We start from the raw sequence: 20,088 nt of genomic DNA, 5'->3' as shown, positions 1-20,088 counted from the left end.
AAAAAAAAAAAAAAAAAGAATTTATGGGCTAATTACTCCAAATAATAAGGCATCTTTGGTGCTGTTTTAGGTTCCCTATGTGGTCGCCTCTGAGCCAGCTCTCTAGACCAAGGCACCTTCTGGGCCAATGCCAGAAGAACTCTGGGCTCAGGATAGCAGGAACAGAGATACGAATGCTGAGCACAAGAACAGGAGAGGGAAGCTGGAGAACGTTTTGGGGCTCCTAAGTCAAATCTTCAGATTGTACTTTCACTGTTCTGAAAAACATTAACCTTTTCTGAATCATTTCCAAATCTAAGTTCGATGCCTACTGTCCTCCAGCTAAGGGGCAGGGTCTGAGAGGAATGCTGGAGCCCAGCTGTCCTGGAGGTCATACCCTCCAGGCTCTTGGGACACTAGAGAAACAATGGTCTGTTCCAGGCCAGTACAGCCATCTGGAACAGTCAGTCGTGTGCCCTGGCACAGGGGAAATACCCTCCAATCCACTTCTCATCTTTCTCTGAAATCAGCCTAACCTGTGCACGTGAACAATTAACCCAACAGAAACTGGTGCCCACAACAGTGACTGACACTCCCAAGTCCTAAGACTATCAGCCCAATTCTATACCGTGTAGGTTCCTGGTTCAAAGGCTGCCTGGAAAATTCAGGTAACGTAGGCAGCTTTACCACAATGAGGAGAAAAAAGAGCTCAGAGCCACACTCCACCATCAGGACAATGATATGAACCACCACGGAAGAACACGAGGAACAGAGAGAAGGGAGCATGAAGCCCTTCAGAAGATGCTGTGGTTACACTATCTCTTAGAGATAAACATTAAAATATTTATGGATGAAATGACAGAATGTCTGAGATTTGCTTCAAAATAATGTAGGGTGGGAAAGTGGTTGGGAATATGAATGGGGTAGGATTGGCCACTGGTTGACGGTTGTTGGGACTGGTACATGGGGATTCATTGTACTATCCTGCTTTGGGTGTATTCAAAATTCTCCATAATAAAAAGCCAAAAATACAACTACTGGCATATAAACAAAAATCTCAGTAATTATAACATCAACTACTGTATATCCAACAGTTCTCTCTTAGGTATATACCAAGAAGAGACGGTCTAAAACATTCATATCAGGCCGGGCGGAATGGCTCACGCCTATAATCCTAGCATTCTGGGAGGCCGAAGCGGGCGGATTGTTTGAGCTCAGGAGTTCGAGACCCACTTGAGCAAGAGTGAGATCCCGTCTCTACTAAAAAAATACAAAGAGGCCAGGCCGGGCGCGGTGGCTCACACTTATAATCCTAGCACTCTGGGAGGCCGAAGCGGGCGGATCATTTGAGCTCAGGACTTTGAGACCAGCCTGAGCAAGAGCGAGACCCCATCTCTACTAAAAAAAAATATATAGAAAGAAATTAGCTGGACAACTAAAAATATATAGAAAACATTAGCCGGGCATGGTGGCGCATGCCTGTAGCCCCAGCTACTTGGGAGGCTGAAGCAGGAGGATTGCTTGAGCCCAGGTGTTTGAGGTTGCTGTGAGTTAGGCTGACGCCACGGCACTCTAGCCCAGGCAACAGAGCGAGACTGTCTCAAAAAAAAGAAAAAAAAAAAAAAAATATATATATATATATATATAAATACATATAAAACACTATACATTTAAGATTTTACTACATATAAATTTTGCTTCGCTTTTTAAGAAGTGACATAAATAAAATCAAACACTACTAGGTCACCAAGAGATTCCGTGAAATATCTTTCTTTATATGAGCAGATTTTCAAAGCCTAAAGAATGAGAAAATTCAGCCTCTGGCCTGGGATAATTTTGTTTGGGGCCTACTACCTGCCTGCCACTCACAGACAACTGAAGTGAAGTGAAGGACCCCTCTAAGAACCTTTGCTAGTAGCCCATCACAAATATCAGAGAACACCAGAGCAGCTCACACCAAAAAGCATGGCTTTAACTCCTGCTTCACCACCTCAACAACTAGTCATAGTTGTGGGTTTTTTTGTTGTTGTTGTTTTTTTTTATAACTCAGAGGCAATGGTTGTGGTCTTGACCTCACTAAATTATGGTGATTCAGTTTTTAAATGTAGTTGTATAAATTAAATTTCTCATACAGGAGAGATTTAGCCCTCCCTCGTCGCCCAGCCTACTATGGCAGTCTGACACCCACTCCTACAGGCAGCTCCAGAGCAGTGCTTCTCTCGGCCCTTTCCTGAGCACAGCCCACGCCTCCCTGACTCTGGAATGCCTTACATTCTCCTCTCTAAAGGACAACCCTCAGAAAACATGAATTCAAAACAAGAAAACAAAACCTGGTCTACCACCTTAGGCCTAAGCAACCTCGGTGAACATGAGGTGAAAAATCTGAATTTACTTGCTTTCAAAATTATTTAAGTATAAAAAATTTAAATTAAATGTGTGAAATAATAGCAAAACAAACAAAAACACCATAAGCACATTTTAAATGTCCCATACAAGACACCTTCTCTCAGAGGCAACTCCCAACTCAAGGGCAGTGGGCTCAGGCAAGGGTTTGAGCGTCCTTACAACAAGGATAAAGGCCAGGCATGACTACAGCCCTTTGCCTCGCAGCAACAGCCAATCAGGCAGTGGCTCTGCCTCGGAGGTGAGAACAGAGTAACCCTCACACGAGATACAAGCTTGGGCTGCACATCAAATTTCAGGGTAAGCTGGAGTGGGGCCTGCACATGAAAAAGCCAGGACCAGCTGACAAGTTCCTGGGCAGGGAGCCTGAGCCCACCCCTACAGTGAAGCAACACTCTGCCCCTCCACATGCCCACATCTTCAGCCACCTGCCAGCATGGTAGCAGCACTGACAGCTGACACGCCTATCCTGTAAGGCAAGTCTCCGTACCCAGAGCTTGAGACTAGCAGGTGAGACCATGACCACAGCCCACAGAGCCTTCCATATTCACCCAGCCTACCCAGCCTGACGGTCCAGATACGAGGAAAGACTAGATTCTGGCTGCTCTCATTTCTCCATTTCCTTACTGGGGCTATGCCCTACATGGAGATGTAGGAAACTACTCTGAAATAGCTTTCAAAAACATAAAAAGTTTGTAAAACAGAAAAATCATGGGACAGAGTTTGATGTAGCCATTTAAATCACCATTTTACAGATGGGGAAACCTAGGCTTCCACAATTCCACAATCCCTTGGTCACTGGTGAATGACTAAGCAGTATGAGAACTCCTCTCCTAATCTCCAAATTTTTTTCAATCAGAACACCATATAAACAAATAGGGAAGGAAGAGAGGAAAGCTGAAAAGGGGACAAGATGAGGAACAGACAATAAAAGGCAGGGAAGCTGAAAGTTAGGGGACAAGAGCAATGTGAAGGAAGAAAGGAGGGCCTAAGAGGGAGACAGCGCTATGAACCCATCCAGGTAAATCAGGCCAGTGTCACACCCACACTGAGGAGACTGGTCTGACAAGGACTGCTGGGCCAACCTCTTCTCAGACCCTGCAGTCTTCCCACATAAGTAATGCTCTGGGTACCAGCTATGAACAAAGTGGTAACAACAAGAGGAAGCCAGCACTCCAGAGGAAAGAGTCAAAGCCACCCCAGCCTTGCCAAAGGGACTGAACCTGAGGCTGATCAAGCTGTTGAATCCAGCTGCCTATTTTCAAAAAATATAGAGAGCAACAACCCTAATATGCAACCCACTAAATCTGGACTGTGGGAAACTCAGGCCCAGGTTCTCCAGCAGATAATCAATTAAGGGTATTGGGAACCAGTTGGGAACCAATTAACAGGTGGATAAAGGAGTCAGGCAGGGAACCCACTTGCTGAATGAATGAATGAAAAACTGAAAGTCAGTGCTGACAGGACCTGTCCAATAGGTACCAGCTGACAGTCCCCTCCGTAGCCCATAGGCTAGTCTGTCTTGTAAGGCTGCTCAATAGTCAGTAATCCTAAACACTTCTTAGGTCAAATTTCCCTTTTTTTCTTTAACCTTTACCAGTTATAAACAGGTTTATTAAGTGAGCTAATGCATATAAAGCACTTAGAAAAATACCCAACACAAAATAAACACTTTAAAATACATACACAGGCCAGGCCTGGTGGCTCACAACACCTGTAATCCTAGCACTCTGGGAGGCTGAGGCGGGCGGATCCTTTGAGCCCAGGAGTTCGAGACCAGCCTGAGCAAGAGCGAGACCCCGGCTCTACTAAAAAAAAAAAAAAAAAAAAAAAAACAGAAAGAAATTAGCTGGACAACTAAAAATATACAGGAAAAATTAGCCAGGCATGGTGGCGCATGCCTATAGTCCCAGCTACTTAGGAGGCTGAGGCAAAAGGATTGCTTGAGCCCAGGAGTTGGATATAGCCGTAAGCAAGGCTAACGCCACGGCACTCTAGCCCGGGCAACAGAGTGAGACGCTGTCTCAAAAAAAAATATATACATAGAAAATATAAATGCTTTTAAGTCAGTCATCCATAATCTCTTTGGGTGTGACATTTCTGTGCTTAGATATACACAGAATACATTAGGATACAACCTATACCAGTGGATTAGCTAAGGAACACGGATGTCACTATGTACACCACTGGGTGTCTTACTTTTTCCACTCCAGAACCAAATTTGAAATAAAACTGCCAAGGTCAATAAACCCCCACAATAACAGGGAGTCTGGCCTGCAGTAGAAGTAGGACTTTCTTCTGTTTCTACTGAGATCCTACGCAGCTCCTGTACCATTCCTCCTCTCCATCGCCTATTCTCCACTGCCTCAGAACTACTCCAAGGCTGGGAGCAGTGAGGTGGGCTCTGCTTCCCCTCTATCAGAGGATTTAGAGTGAGCATTTAGCTTTATTTTCAGCTCCCTTCTGGTGGTATGTGGCATTTTCTTTTGTGATAACAGCCAACAATAGCCAACAGCTCTACCCTCAACTGCCTCTCTTTTTTTTCCCCCCTGGGCAACACAGCAAGACCCTGTCTCTGAAAAAAAAAAATTTTAAATGGAGTTCTAGCACAAGCAACAGAGTGAGACCCTGTCTGTAAAAACAATAATAATAAATTTTTAAAAACAACATGTGGTACCTTTATCATTTGGAGGCTAAAACCCAATTTCTGTCCTCAGGCTCAGAAGCTAGGCACTGGTATCTGTACCCACATTCTCCTCCCATCCCAGGGCTCACCAATACGCTCTGTGCCCGATCTGTCTCTCAAGGACTCAGAAAGCCCAAAACAGTTCAGGTTTCCAGGGCAGATGTTGACTTTACAGGGTAAAGTTCAGACATTCCTTACTAAGTTCAACCCATTAACAACAACAAAAAAAACCCTAAAATTCCTGTTCTAAATAGTTCTAACTATACAGCTCTCTTGAATTACACGTTCCAGGTACAGAATCTGCTGCTGCCCAACATTCAGGAATACCCACTTGTTCCAGGTCTCTTAAAATGCATCTGTTAGCCAAAAAGTCTAAGTTTTATAAGTCACCCAGCTGCTAAGCAGTGAAGTGGGGAGGAAAAAAAAGTATACAAACAGCCCTTTGAGAACGAAGGGCTTGTCATAATAGGCATACATTGCTGGTGACAACTCGAACAGAAATAAGTGTTATACAAAAAAAGAAAATGAAGCGCTGTCCAGTCACCCTCAACTCACATGGGGACCTTATCTTCTCACGCCTGTAATCCTAGCACTCTGGGAGGCCGAGGCAGGTGGATTGAGGCAGGTGGATCGTTTGAGCTCAGGAGTTCAAGACCAGCCTGAGCAAGAGCGAGACCCTGTCTCTACTAAAAAAAAATATAGAAAGAAATTAGCTAGACAACTAAAATATATACAGAAAAAATTAGCTGGGCATGGTGGTGCATGCCTGTAGTCCCAGCTACTCGGGAGGCTGAGGCAGGAGGATCCCTTGAGCCCAGGAGTTTGAGGTTGCTGTGAGTAGGCTGACACCACGACACTCTAGTCCAGGCAACAGAGTGAGACTCTGTCTCAAAAAAAAAAAACAAAAACAAAAACAAACAGACCTGAGCACATCATAAAATCTCCAAAGAAACTCCTTAAAAATCTAAACAGGCCGGGCTAGGTGGCTCATGCCGTAATCCCAGCACTTTGGGAGGTTGAGGTGGAAGGATCATTTGAGGCCAGGAGTTCGAGGTCATTCTGGGCAACATGGTAAGACCCCTGTCTCCATAGAAAAAAAAAATTTTTTTTTTAATTAGCCAGGCATGGTGGGGCACACCTATAGTCCTAGCTACTTGGGAGTCTGAGGTAGGAGGATCACTTGAGCCCAGGAGTTCGAGGTTATAGTGAGCAATGGTCACGCCAATGCAATCCAGCCTGGGCAACAGAGTGAGACACTATCTCTTTAAAAAAAAAATCTAAATGATGTTGTCTAGTTAACAGAGACCTTGGTCCTCCAACTATTACTTATCTTTACTCATCTTGACAGGGGACAGTAATTCCAAGGGCCATTCTGCTCCAACAAGACAACCTATCACCCGGAGTTCCACAATCAGCAGTCAAGCTACAGCTGTCTTCTAGGAGGTACCAATGGGCTTATGTCTAGGTTTTGCTTTGTTCTTTTTCTAAATAAGATATTTGATACATATAAAACTTATGTATAAAACATAATAGGACACTCCTGATCCATCACTCAACCTAAGAAGTATGTCCAGGTTCTACCAAATACCACACTTTTACTTTACACCAAATGAAAAAGGACAGATAACAAGTAGCAATGATGGAGAGTAGCCAGGCACCCTAAGGGGCACATTACTAGCAAGCCATTTTTTTCCTCCTCAGCAGCCTAAGGGGAGGATAATCAGTCCTAATTTAACTGAGGCAGAGTGGTCAAGGGCCCTACTTATAGCCACACTAGGATGAGAAGGTCTCAGGGAACTCAGTACCTCTGGTAGATTCCTTCCTCAGGACCAGGTTGCTACTGATGAGGGCACTCAGTGTTTTCACTGTCCAGTTTCATCACACTTATGCCAAAAATCTTGCTTATCTTGCCAAAAAGCAAGAGCCCTCAGTGGGCAGACCTCACCCCTTGGGAAGTCATGACTCAAAATACCACAGTGTGACCAGACCCTCTCTGAAAGAAGAGTTCTCTTTGAGAAAACTAAATACCATCTTTTAACAAGTACTGGCATTTGGAGTGTGATCTCAGCATGGCAAGTATGTTTTATTCCTTTATTTGATAAAAATGAAATGCCACTCCCAATCCTAAAACAGAAAGAAACGTACCATTCTGTTCAGGCAGAAAGATTAAAAAAGGCTGGGTTTTCTGTTTGTTTGTTTGTTTCTGTAATAAAAGGGAAAAAACGGTGAGAAAAGGGACAATGCCAGTGCCAGCTGCTCCTTTCGTGAGATCCTTCCATGGAAAACAAAGATATTGTACATATTGAAGCACCATAGAAATAATGGAATTTCTTTACTCAGGAGATCAAGAACAAATTCCAGGACCATTCCAAAGTCTACCTATCTGAGTTGAGTTCCCAAGGAGTAAATTCCTCAGCAGCTATCCACACAATCATACAGATCTCATCGAAAAGCCCTTTGCCAACTCTGAGGATGAAGGATGGCCTCTTCCATCCTCTGCCCCCATAGCTCACTCGTATCCCTCACAGAGCCTGCTAAAGCACAACAGCTGATAACACATCTGTAACTTTATATGAAACCAATATCCCTGTGGGGGAAAAAAGTGGCCAATGACCTCTCCATCTGTCTGCTCACCAAAATCATAAGCACAGTTCATTTTTTTTTTTTCCCCAGGGAAACAATTGGCCTAGAGTGAGGAGCAGAACTCCCTGATGAGCAAGGCACCTTGATCTCAGGGAAAAGCACCCGTATCCAGAACAAATCTGTTTTTAAAAGAGCCTCTGGCTTCTTCTACCTGGAAAACCATATTCTGACATTTCATATCTTCAATGAGTTCTAAAGTTGATTAAAGCCAAAATAAAGAAAACAAGAATTTAAAGTCCAATTTTAATCACAAATAGATTAATCCTGTACTTCCCAGTGGATTTGCAACGTAAGAAAGGCCCAGGCCCAGCACAGTGGCTCACACCTGTAATCCTAGCACTCTGGGAGGCTGAGGAGGAAGGATCACTTGATCTTAGGAGTTCAAGACCAGCCTGACCAAGAGCGAGACCCTGTCTCTACTAAAAATAGAAAAATTAGCCGGGCACAGTGGCGTGTGCCTATAGTCTCAGTTACTCAGGAAGCTGAGGCAGGAGAATCACTTGAGCCCAGGAGTTTGAGGTTGCAGTGAGCTATGATGACGCCACTGCACTCTAGCTGGGGCAACAGAGTGAGACTGTCTCCAAAAAAAAAAAAAAAAAGGCCCAGAGGGAGCGTCCAGCCCTCTATGATCAGGCACTCAGCCACCCTTGGGAGCAGCTGGCCTGCTTCTCCAAATATGGCCTTATATCTGTACTACAAGAGGAGCTTGGGCCTGCAAAGGGCCCACAAGAATGTTTAGTAAGACATGACAAAATCAGACGGCAGACTTGAAGGCAAACAAAGCATAAGTACCACCCTTTAGAACACTCCTGAACAGCAGGGCAACATTTAAGGAAGCTATGTCTTGCTGGGCTCCCAGCCCCCTGGCACCCAGTGACTACAGCAGACCAGACACAGAAGCTATAGCAGGCCTGACACTGAAGCAGAAGCCTGTGTCTTCAGGCACGGCCCACAATGGGCCCCATTCTCCCTGGAAGCTCACGGCAGGATGGAAGAGGGGAGGCCAGGACATTCCCCCACCCCCTCACACAGAGAGAAAGGGCACAGGCGGCCTGGGGCACCAGAGGCCTCCACAGGAAGAAATCATAAGCAGACATTTTCATCTCCAGCTGTTAGAATCAAAAGAGACCCTCTCCCCCAAAAAGGCAGTTCAAAAAAGGGCAACATAAGGTGCTATCTGATTAAATCAGGCAGCTTCTTAAACAGCCTATACAGGAGACCCCTCTCTAGTCAGCAATGTCCAACTAGAAGGGAAAAAAGCACAGGGCTTTGAGGAGATAGGGGACTCATGGACCCTGTCAGTGCAGGGATGACACTGCAAGCAAAAGAACCAACTCTCCTGCTAAGGATTTCTTCCCTACGTCAAGGAATCCAGTCACTTTCTAAACTACTTTTAAAACTGGAAAAAGCACATCTTCAGACTGGCAAACACAGTGTTTTAGGTCTACATGACCCTTCTGACAAAATATTATGATCTTTTCCAGGTAAGCAGAAGCAACAGCTGGTAGCACAAACCCAGAGCAGCAGACAGCAAGACAGGAATCCTACTGTTACTATTTGCGACTTTAATGAATTCTATTTTTAGATCTTTAATAAAGAGCTTCTCTTCTAGTCTCCTCCTACCAAATTTCTCCACTTAGGCAATCGAATCACTCTAGCACTGCTCAAAATTCTAAAAATACAAAAGATATTTCTTTAATCATACCTCACATAAGAGGTAGAACTTCCTCATTTTCCTCAAGACCCAGAATCCACCCCAGCTCAAAGGCTCCAACTGAGGCTGGACTCCACTATAAAAAATACTGGGCCAGGGCTAGATGCAATGGCTCATATCTTTAATCCCAGGGAGGCAAAGGCAGGAGGACTGCTTGAGGCCAGGAGTTCCAGACCAGCCTGAGCAACGTAGCAAGGTCTTGTCTCTACAAAAAATAGAAAACTTAGCCAGGTGTGATTGTGTGCACCTATAGTCCCAGCTACCTGGGAGGCTAAGGCAGGAGGATTGCTTGAGCCCAGGAGTTTGAGGCTGCAGTGAGCTATGATCATGCCACTATACCCCAGCTTAGGTGACAGAGTAAGTAAGGCCCTGTCTACCAAAAAAAAAAAAAAAATTTCCAGTAAGCAAGGCTACCTGAGGTCAGGAAAGACTGAACGCAAAAACAGTCTACCATCCCAACAGGAGTACGCACAGGACATTTACAGTGAAGAGATGTACGTTTTATGGGAACATTCCACAGTGAAATTAGGGCCCAGAAAATGGATGGGTTCTGATTAATGGCCAAATATAAAGGAAATGCTATCTGGAATTCCATTATTGACTATATCATCTTTCTTGGCAAAAAACTGGCCAGAGAATCAACCTAGCCCCAGAGAAACATCAAGCTAATTAAGAGAGGTGTTTATGACAACCAAGGCAGAACTGGTTCACTTCTGCCATAGACAGCCTTGGGAATCTTCTTAAGCAATCCCCTGTCAACCCCTGGGATGCCTAGGGGGAAATGCTTCTAGCACAGAGAAGAGGCAAAACAGAGTTAACCAGAATATTTGCAAAATCAAAGGAATTTGATTCCAATCCCACTACTCTGTTTTTTTTTTTTTGTTTTTTTTTTTGAGACAGAGTCTCACTCTGTTGCCCGGGCTAGAGTGAGTGCCGTGGCGTTAGCCTAGCTCACAGCAACCTCAAACTCCTGAGCTCAAGCGATCCTCCTGTCTCAGCCTCCCAAGTAGCTGGGACTACAGGCATGCACCACCATGCCCGGCTAATTTTTTTTCTATATATATTTTTAGCTGTCCATATAATTTCTTTCTATTTTTAGTAGAGATGGGGTCTCGCTCTTGCTCAGGCTGGTCTCGAACTCCTGAGCTCAAACGATCCGCCCACCTCGGCCTCCCAGAGTGCTAAGATTACAGGCGTGAGCCACCGCGCCCGGCCCCACTACTCTGTTTTGATACATATATGGTTGTCCCTCAGTACCCCTGAGTGATTGGTTTCAGACACCCCTCAGATACCCAAATCCACAGATGCTCAAGTTCCTTATATAAAATGATGTTGTGTTTGCATATAACCTACACATATCTTCCTCTATACTTTAATTATCACTAGATTACTTATAATACCTAATACAATGTAAATGCTATGTAAACAGTTGTTATACTGTGTTGTTTAGGGAATAATGACAAGAAAAAAGTCTACACATGTTCAGTACAGACAAAACCATCTTTTTTTCCCTGAATAATTTCAATCCACAGTTTGTTGAGTCCATGGATGTGTAACTCACACACAGCCAACTACATACCAAATAGGAGAAAGAACTCCGTAAGAGGTACTTGTTTATAAAATTTTATACTCCATGTACATAAACAACATCCATAGAAATGAACAGCAAATGCCAAAATAGGGAACCAAGCTAGGCACTGACCACCATTTCCCTGAATGTGACACCTCCTTCCAAGTGCTTCACTTGTTCTTGAGCTCCCCCTAACTGGCACATTCCTGAGGGCGACTGCCTTAGGAAGAATGACTGTGTGGTTGCACCGCTCCAAAGACAGGGAACACTGAGACTAGACTGGGTCTCTACATGGCTATAAAAATTGCAAGGCCGGGCACGATGGCTCACGCCTGTAATCCTAGCACTCTGGGAGGCCGAGCCAGGAGGATCGCTCAAGGTCAGGAGTTCGAGACCAGCCTGAGCAAGAGCGAGACCCCTGTCTCTACTAAAAATAGAAAGAAATGATCTGGACAGCTAAAAATATATAGAAAAAAAAATTAGTCAGGCATGGTGGCACATGCCTGTAGTCCCAGCTACTCGGGAGGCTGAGGCAGAAGGATTGCTTAAAGCCCAGGAGTTAGAGGTTGCTGTGAGCTAGGCTGACGCCACGGCACTCTAGCCCAGGCAACAGAGTGAGACTCTGTCTCAAAAAAAAGAAAATTGCAAATCCATGCTAGTTAAAGAAAAAAAGGACTAGGGAAAACATACACAGTGCTTAAAAATAAAAATCAATATCAATCTGACTTACTTGATGTTGATAAATGTGCTTCTGCAAAACTATAAATCACATTTCACCTTTTGTCAAAAGTTGTATATTTAATATTATGATTTAAAAAGACTCTAACAACAACTTTATGTTGATATGTTAATTGCAACATTATCTACTATAACCAAAGTAAAAAATAAATTGTCTAAGAATTGGGGACAGGTTAACCATTAGAAATCTTGTATTTACAGAACAATGTTCATCTTATAATGTCAGGAGGGGAAAAGCAAAATAAAAAATTTTTTTTAAGATACAGTGTCTTGCTGTGTTGCCCAGGCTATAGTGCAGTGGCATGATCATAGCTCACTACAGCCTCGAACTCCTGGGCTCAAGCGATCCTCCCACCTAGCCTCCAGAATAACTGAGACTATAGTCACATGCCAGCACGCCTGACTAATTTTTGTATTTTTTTAGAGATGGGGGTCTCACTATATTGCCCAGGCTGGTCTTGAACACCTTGGTCTCCCAATGTCCTGGGATTACAGGCATGAGCCACTGCGCCCAGCTATCCCTCATCTTTCTTTTGCAGAATTCTCTCTTTTCAAGTACCTTACCTCACCTTCTAGTGCTACAGGCTGCTTTTAAAGCCTTATCGTCCTGGAGAGCAGAAGCCCCGTAGGAAAAGAAGGAAACAATACTGCCCACAACCAAAATAGAATATACCACACTGACCAACTCCAAAGGAAGTAGAGAATGCCACTCAGTCTCCTGCCCACACTACCAATTAGTCACCCTTCTTTGTCAAAGGTCACAGTAAGAAAAGAAAATCTTTTCAGCACAGTCAGTCCAGAACCAAAAATTATGGAAGCCAGGCGCAGTGGCTCACACCTGTAATCCCAGCACTCTGGGAGGTTGAGACAAGAGGATTGCTTGAGGTCGGGCATTCAAGACCAAAAATTATGAACAGTTTCAAAGACATAAAATTAATTTCAATGTTTGTATTTTAAACACGGGTATTTTTAAAACAATTAGTTCAAGAAGGTGTAAATGAGAAGCAAAACCTCAGCAGTATTAAATGTACCTCATGATGTGCAAGATACAGACTGAATCATAAAAGTGATTTTTTTTTACAATTTGGCTGATTGTTCCCACTAGAATCCTGCTTTTAAAATATAAATATAAATTCAAGTCAACATACTGCTAGAGTTTTGTTCAGATTTACTTCACTCCAATACAGACAGAACACAGAACAGCTTCACCAACTTTGACACTCTCAGTTTATGATCTTGTACTACTGGATCTCATCTATTTTTCTACCCACGACCCACAGTAAGACTAAGAAAATGCTTAGCCATCAAACCTAAGAAATAGGAAAATAGGAAAATAGGAAACCCTATTCATTAAGGCTAAATTAAGCCCTCTGGCTGGTGTAATTCTGTAAACTACTCGAAATCCCTATTTATAGAAAGTGCTCTCTGAGCAGTATTACTGGCTAATGATCAGAGTGAAGAGGGACAGTAAAAAGGCAAAGCAGGTTATATGACTCTTGGGAGACTGCTTTAATATCCAGAGGCATGGACACACAAAGACCTACTGTGAAATGACCAGATTAATCACCAGTTTATTCAAAACTGCCATCACCTTACTCCAAGCCTAGACTGTCACCATGGGAAGAGCAGAGGAAGGGGGCTTAAGAAGCAACATTGTGGTAACATTGGCAAAGACACAGAAACGCTCTTCAAGTGCAAGGGGGGAAAATTTACTCCTGAAAGAGGAGAAATCCTTGACCAACACACCACACACACTGAAGAATACACTACCTGAACTGGGTTCCCGTGAGGTTCAATACACTCTCCCCTTTCACATTCATACCAGCATTTCTTACTCTCTGAAACTCAGGAAGTCTCCAACCCCCAAGCAGTCATGCTCTACAATGGCTCAAGTCTAAATGGCACGCTTCGCCTGGAACCTGATGTTGAATCAAACTTCTGATCACTGACTTCCTATATGGGCTAGAAAAAAATACACCCAGGCATCAACTCTTATTTTTGCCCATTCATAAAATGGGTCTGTTCCCACTAGTCACTCCCTTAGGCTAGCTGTACACCACTTATCAAGGATATGACCAAAATAAGTTCAACTCAAAAAGGCAAGCACAGGCAAGGAGCTCTAACTTCACACCACCATAGGCCACCCTAAGTTTGCCCTGCACAGATCAAGTCTGCAAGCCAGTGGCAATTCTTTTGAAGAATCCAAGCTAAAGCCACATCACTTCTACCATGATTCTGAGTCTCCCAAACTAGAGCCATTTTGAAACACACTAGTACCCTACCCCACCCCATCAAGTGGGTCAACAAATCCTGCTTTCTCCTTCATAAGTGCACCCCTTAAGAAGGGGTGCCATTATCCTTTGCCACCTTGCTCTACCTCCTTTGCCCATATCCCTGCGACAGACTCAAAGACCTACTGTGAAATGACCAGATTAATCACCAGTTTATTTAAAACTGCATCACCTTACTCCAGGCCTACACCTGGCTTCTCATCCCTTCCTGCCAGGGGCACCACTCTACCCGACTAAGAACTTCCAGAACTTCTCCACTGGCCCAGCTCAGCATTCAGGTCAACCTTTCGCCCCACCTTTCCCCAGGCCACAGTTCCTCTGGCTCCAGCCTGTCCACTCCTTGGTCCTTACCCTCCTCCACCCTTTCCTGATCACCCAAGGACAGCCCCTCATCTTCCCTGCCTGTCACAAAGACTCAAGCCTTCCTCCCTTCCTGCAACCTGCGGGTGAGAAGAGGGTGTTCCTCTCTTATTACAAGTTTCTCAAGTTCTCACCAGGGCTTGGCTGATGCAGCTTTACATCCTCCTCTTCTTACAGTCATCTCCTGCCTCTTCCACTCAACAGTAGGCCCCAGCTGGTACCCTGGTACCAGCCCCTAACATCTGCAGAACTGTCTTTTTTTTGTTTTTGTTTTTATGGAGAGGAGAGAAGGTCTCACTTTGTTACTTAGGCTAGAGTGCAGTGGCATCATCATAGCTCTCTGCAACCTCAAACTTGTGGGCTCAGCCTCCTGAGTAGCTGGGACTACAGGCACACACCACCACACACAGCTAATTTTTCTATTTTTTTGTAGAGACAGGGTCTCTGTAGGTTGCTTAGGCTGGTCCTGAACGCCAGGCCTCAAGCAATCCTCCCTTCTTGCCCTCCCAAAGTGCTTGGATTACAGGTGTGAGCCCTATTCGGCCGGGCGCGATGGCTCACGCCTGTAATCCTAGCACTCTGGGAGGCCGAGGCGGGTGGATCGTTTGAGCTCAGGAGTTCAAGACCAGCCTGAGCAAGAGCAAGACCCCGTCTCTACTAAAAAAATAGAAAGAAATTATATGGACAACTAAAAATATATACAGAAAAAATTAGCCGGGCATGGTGCCGCATGCCTGTAGTCTCAGCTACTCGGGAGGCTGAGGCAGGAGGATCACTTGAGCCCAGGAGTTTGAGGTTGCTGTGAGCGAGGCTGATGCCACGGCACTCTAGCCTGGGCAACAGAGTGAGACGCTGTCTCAAAAAAAAAAAAAAAAAGGTTCCCTATTCCTACATAACCCCAAACTCCTCCACGTGGCATTTTAGTCCCAACCCAATCTTCCAGAACACCCAAAAGTGCCTAGTCTTCGTGCCTCTGCTAACCTCTGCTCACCACAGAGTTGTGATCTTTCTGCCATCGTTCCTTCACCAGTCAAACCACTAACCTTCTTAAATGTCCAGCTTGCAGTCCTCCCCTAAAGTTTGCCCTTGCTCCCCAGCCTAGGACTCAAGATCCTTGGCTTACTTCAGCATGGACCCCAGAACAATCAGCACAGGGCCTAGGAAGGCTCTCATAAGACTTGGTTTCTGAGACTGGTACCTCACAGTATGTTCCCAGAGCTCTATGTGGGGTCCTTGATCACCTCTCTTATATGGTCCTGCCTTACACCCACCACCAGACACGTAGGCTTGACCTTCACCAGAGAAGCACCTGAGGCCACCATTAACAGTCTGATGCACAAACATAGATGGGGATAGATAGCCAAATGTTCAACATGGGTTCAAATCCTGACTCTGCCACACAATGACAGCTGTGGTACCTTGGGCACATTCCTTCTGTGACTCAGTTTCCTCAGCCAGTATAGAGTTCTCATAAGCATTTGCAATGGTGTATGGAGGAGCAGAAACAAAATGCCCTTGACAGCAGCTAATGTAGGTACATCACATCACTGACCCAGGGAACAGGAACGGCTAGAACTGTGAGGTAAAGGATTGAACACACTCTCATCTGCCTCAACAAGGATGAACACACATCTACTCTCAGGGGTTAAGATACCTGCTATGCCCCAGAAGAAACACAATGCCCCAGGTTCAAGTAGGAAATAAGGCTTTTAACAATGGAGTGCCAGGCATCTCCTTTCCTATACATCAACTCCAGTCTAAGTGGTCCACAGGGTCTCTCCAAACCCCACCATTCTCAATGCTTAACAGACACCAGCAAATTTGTGCACCACTACATCCGGCAGTCAAAGGAGGTGGTTTAAATCTTTGGTCACGCTTGGTCTTCCAGCCTATGCATTCCTGAATGCAGGCTCCTTCCCCATCATGGCTTGACATCCCCTCTGAACTACCTTTTCAGCCTCTCTTTTCACATGGCTCCTCATCTCTCCTCTGTCAGCTGACTTAACTGCCAGAGGTCCTGACCCCCACCCCTCCCTGCCACTCCCCAGGTGGCCACCAGTAATATCTTTCTAAATACAGGTCTAATTCATGGCACTCCACTGATTAAAAGCCTTCCGAGGCTCCTGCACCCTGAGTATAAAGTTGGAACTCCTGAGCACAACGAAGGTCCAGAGCTCCCACCTGCCAAACTGGAAGACTCCCAGGCACTATTTTAGGGGCTCGTGTACATGTGGTTCCCTGTGTCCAGGCCTTAATGTTCCTCAGGCAATTCCTGCTGGTCCTGAAAGCCACAGCTCAGGAATTCCCTCCCTCCTCAGGCTACCCTGTGAGCACACTCAGTGGACAGACAGTATTCATCACGGGTTCCCTGATTCCCAATGCCCCCTAAACTGAGCTCCTTAAGGGCAGAGGCAGACACTTTTACAAGAATCTCCAGGATCTACCACAGAATTTAGCAAGTAGTAAAGTCAAATATTCATTAAATGAATGACGTATTTTGCCAAATCAATTTTTAAGAACAGTGAGAACCTGCCCTCTGCTTCTTTGAACAGAGGCACATATCAACACAAGCTTTCATGTTCCAACCAGGTGGGGGTTTTTTTGCTTGTTTTTTTTTTTGTTTTTTTTTTGAGACAGAGTCTCACTCTGTTGCCCAGGTTAGAGTGAGTGCCGTGGCGTCAGCCTAGCTCACAGCAATCTCAAACTCCTGGGCTCAAGCGATCCTCCTGTCTCAGCCTCCCGAGTAGCTGGGACTACAGGCATGCGCCACCATGCCTGGCTTTTTGCTTGTTTTTAAGACAGGGTCTCGCTCTGTCACCCAGGCTAGAGTGCAGTGGCATCATAGCAAATTGCAACTACCTCAAACTCTGGGGCTCAAGCGTTTCAGCCTCTCAAGTAGCTGGGACTACTTAAGAACTTGCACCACCAAACCCAGCCAAATTTTGTATTTTTTTGTAGAGACAAGGTCTTGCTTTGTTGCTCAGGGTGGTCTCAAACTCCTGGCCTCAAATCATCCTCCTGGCTCAGCCTCCCAAAGTGCTAGGATTACAGGCGTGAGCTACTGTGCCCGGCAAGGTATTTTGTTGTCTCTATAGTGCTGCTTACTTTTACACAGTATCCCACGGACCTAGAACAGGCTCACACTATGCATTCAACTCCCTACTAAAATCTGATTTCTCCGAAAAACAGCTTCTCAGCCATTTTTAGACATGCAAGCCATGAGCCTTTCTTCCTTGACCCAAAGGCAAAAAAAAAAAAAGTTCAATTCAACTTCTCCATATTCAACTATGGATTTTTATGCCTCCAAAATGTGTAAAGGTCGAATTATTTTTTATAACAAGAACATTACAAAATTATCAAATCTCTGAACATGAAGCATAGAACAAAATGATAAAATTACAATACGCCATCTACACCAGACTTTCCAAAACACCTGGAAACACATCCAACTCTTTATCTGGACTTATGTCCTTATAAACACCACCCACTCTTCAGAGTCTGGCTTCTATGCCAGGAGTCACTTCCACTGGCTTATTTAGGGAAACGACAGGCTGGACTCTTAAGTTAGAACTCTAGGCAATAAAGGTGCTGTCTCAGGCAAAACTTCTTCATCGACACCATTAAAACTAATTCTGAAGTAACAAGTCTAAGAGTTTCTCAAATTGTAGAGATTAAAAGATGCATTTTAAATTACCAGTTGAGTTTGTAAAAAATTAACTTAAGAGTTCATGGCAAAAGGATTCTGAGCCGATACAGAATTTTCTATGGGGGTATTTTCCAAATATACGCGCATGTGAACCTGGTCTTCCAAATACCAAGTGAAAAGGTGAAAAGATAGTAACTAGATTTCCAAAAGAGTTCAAATGGGGGGGGGGGCGGAGAGACAGACTCTCAAGGGTCTGAGTAGCTCAGACTGAGCGGTGGCGGTGCCCTTCCCTGCCTCTGGCGCGGGCACGTCGCCACATAGTAGGGATCTTTCCCAACTGGGCTGCGACCCCCCCACCACTGGAAGCCCGGGAGGCGGTCCGCAGGCCGCACACGCCCACGGCCGACGGCAGGCCCCGCGTTCCCAGGAGTGCGGGCAGGGCTAAGGCCTGGCTGATCGACGCCGCGCGCGGCCCGGGCCTTGCAGCCGAACGCTCCGAGCCTTCGCCTGCAGGGCCGAGAGCAAAGGGGCGACTATGCCCGGGCAGCACCGCCTCCTCACCCGCAAGGACGTCCGCGGCCGTGTCCCCGCCCCGGGCCGAACAGCGAGCAGCAGCAGGTGTTCCGCGACAGGCTTGGGGGCCCGAGTGGCCAGGCACGGCGGCGGGGGGCGGGCGGCGCACTCACCCAGCGCCAGCGGGCGGGCCGCGGCAGGTGTTCGCTCCTCCTGGCCCCAGGACGCCACCGCCGCCGCTCCCCGGGGACTCGGCGCGAAGCTGCCGCCGCGGCCACCGGCGAGCCCAAGGAGCGAGAGCGCCGCGCCGCAGCCTCCGCGCGAGCACGTACCGGGAGGTGAGAGGGCGCCGAGCGCGAGGGCGGGGCGCGCGGCCGGAGCCTAGCAACCGCCTGACACGCGAGTGCCACAGCCAATCCGACGACTAGCTCTGAGCGCCGCCGACTAGGCGTCCGCGCACCGCCCGCTTCTGCCTGCGTCTGCCGCCCCGCAGCGCGCCGCACCCGCGCGCAGGCCCCGCCCCCGCCCGCTCCTCACTGCTCATTGGCCCGTCACGCCCCCGCCCGAAATGCCACGCCTCATTATGGAAACCCCGCCCCCACAGTCAGCCAGGTCGGTCTACCGACACACCCCGACTGGTCTGTGGCACCCGGAGCCCTCAGGGCCAGGACTTGGGGGAGGAGGGGCGCCCCGCCCAACTTCAGGCCTTTGGGCTTCTAAGACTAACCTGGCTAGTCAGGCCGGCGAACTGGTCTAACCACAACTGGCCACCGGTCGATTGCATTCAGCCCTCCTAATTTCCCTCGAACGCAAATCAAGGGGTATTTCTAAGCCATGAGAACAAGAAGGAAGCGTCCTCTCAATTGCAAAAGATGAAGGCCTTGCTGTCTGGCTCTTATGCGGATGGGGAAACTGAGGCCAGGGTCAGGAGACGGGGGAAGCTAAGCCCATCTCCTAAGGCCTCCCTCACAACAGGAGGGGCAGTCCGGGAAGCGCCTCGGGCCTAACTTTCTTCCCCTCCCCCTGCCTGGAAGGCTGGAATCCTATGCCTCCTCTGGCGCCCAAAATAGCTCTGACCCGCAGGCGCTGGTCATTCCTTGTAGCTCGCATTCTTTTAGAGGGGGGAGTAAAAGACGGGACAGGACGGGACGGGACGGGATGGGGCGGGGGGGGGGGGGGGGCGGAAGCGGAGGTGTTACTGCTGGGGACAGTCCTTTCTTCAAGGGGAAAGTCTTAAAGTAGCTCTCCCCAGGGCTTACCTGTGGGGCCCCCACCCCTAAAGGCCCCTGACCTGAGAGTTAGTGAACCTGACAGTTACTGGATAGGTCCAGGAATGAGACCTGTGGTGGGCTCCCTTCACCCCACACCCCCCACAGGATGGGTGTATTCCATCCCTGGCCTGTGGCTTGGCTGGAATTCTAGGCCTACACTCTTGTCAGCAAGCACATTCTGAACACAGAACTGACTGGCACCTGCCAGGGGTTCCTCCCTGGATGGATCCCAGACAGCTCTGGCGCTCTCCTGCTTTCTCTCTCTCCTCAGGAG

The 20,088-nt window shown here is 46.7% G+C and overlaps 1 protein-coding gene across 5 annotated transcripts in view; it reads right to left on the bottom strand.

Moving 5' to 3' along the window:
* DAG1 (dystroglycan 1) overlaps positions 1–18,908 on the bottom strand; it is a 58,623-nt gene extending 39,715 nt beyond the window's left edge. For 2 of the 5 annotated variants that reach the window (XM_069475694.1, XM_069475695.1), the window contains exon 1: positions 18,717–18,873. The gene's annotated coding sequence lies outside the window, so the exon portion shown is untranslated. The other 3 variants (XM_069475697.1, XM_069475693.1, XM_069475696.1) reach the window with 3 other exon arrangements.
* Between the last annotated feature and the right edge of the window lie 1,180 nt (positions 18,909–20,088).

Source organism: Eulemur rufifrons, chromosome 7 (genome assembly GCF_041146395.1).
Source record: "Eulemur rufifrons isolate Redbay chromosome 7, OSU_ERuf_1, whole genome shotgun sequence".
Lineage (NCBI taxonomy): Eukaryota > Metazoa > Chordata > Mammalia > Primates > Lemuridae > Eulemur > Eulemur rufifrons.
This window is presented reverse-complemented; position numbering and strand designations above follow the sequence as displayed.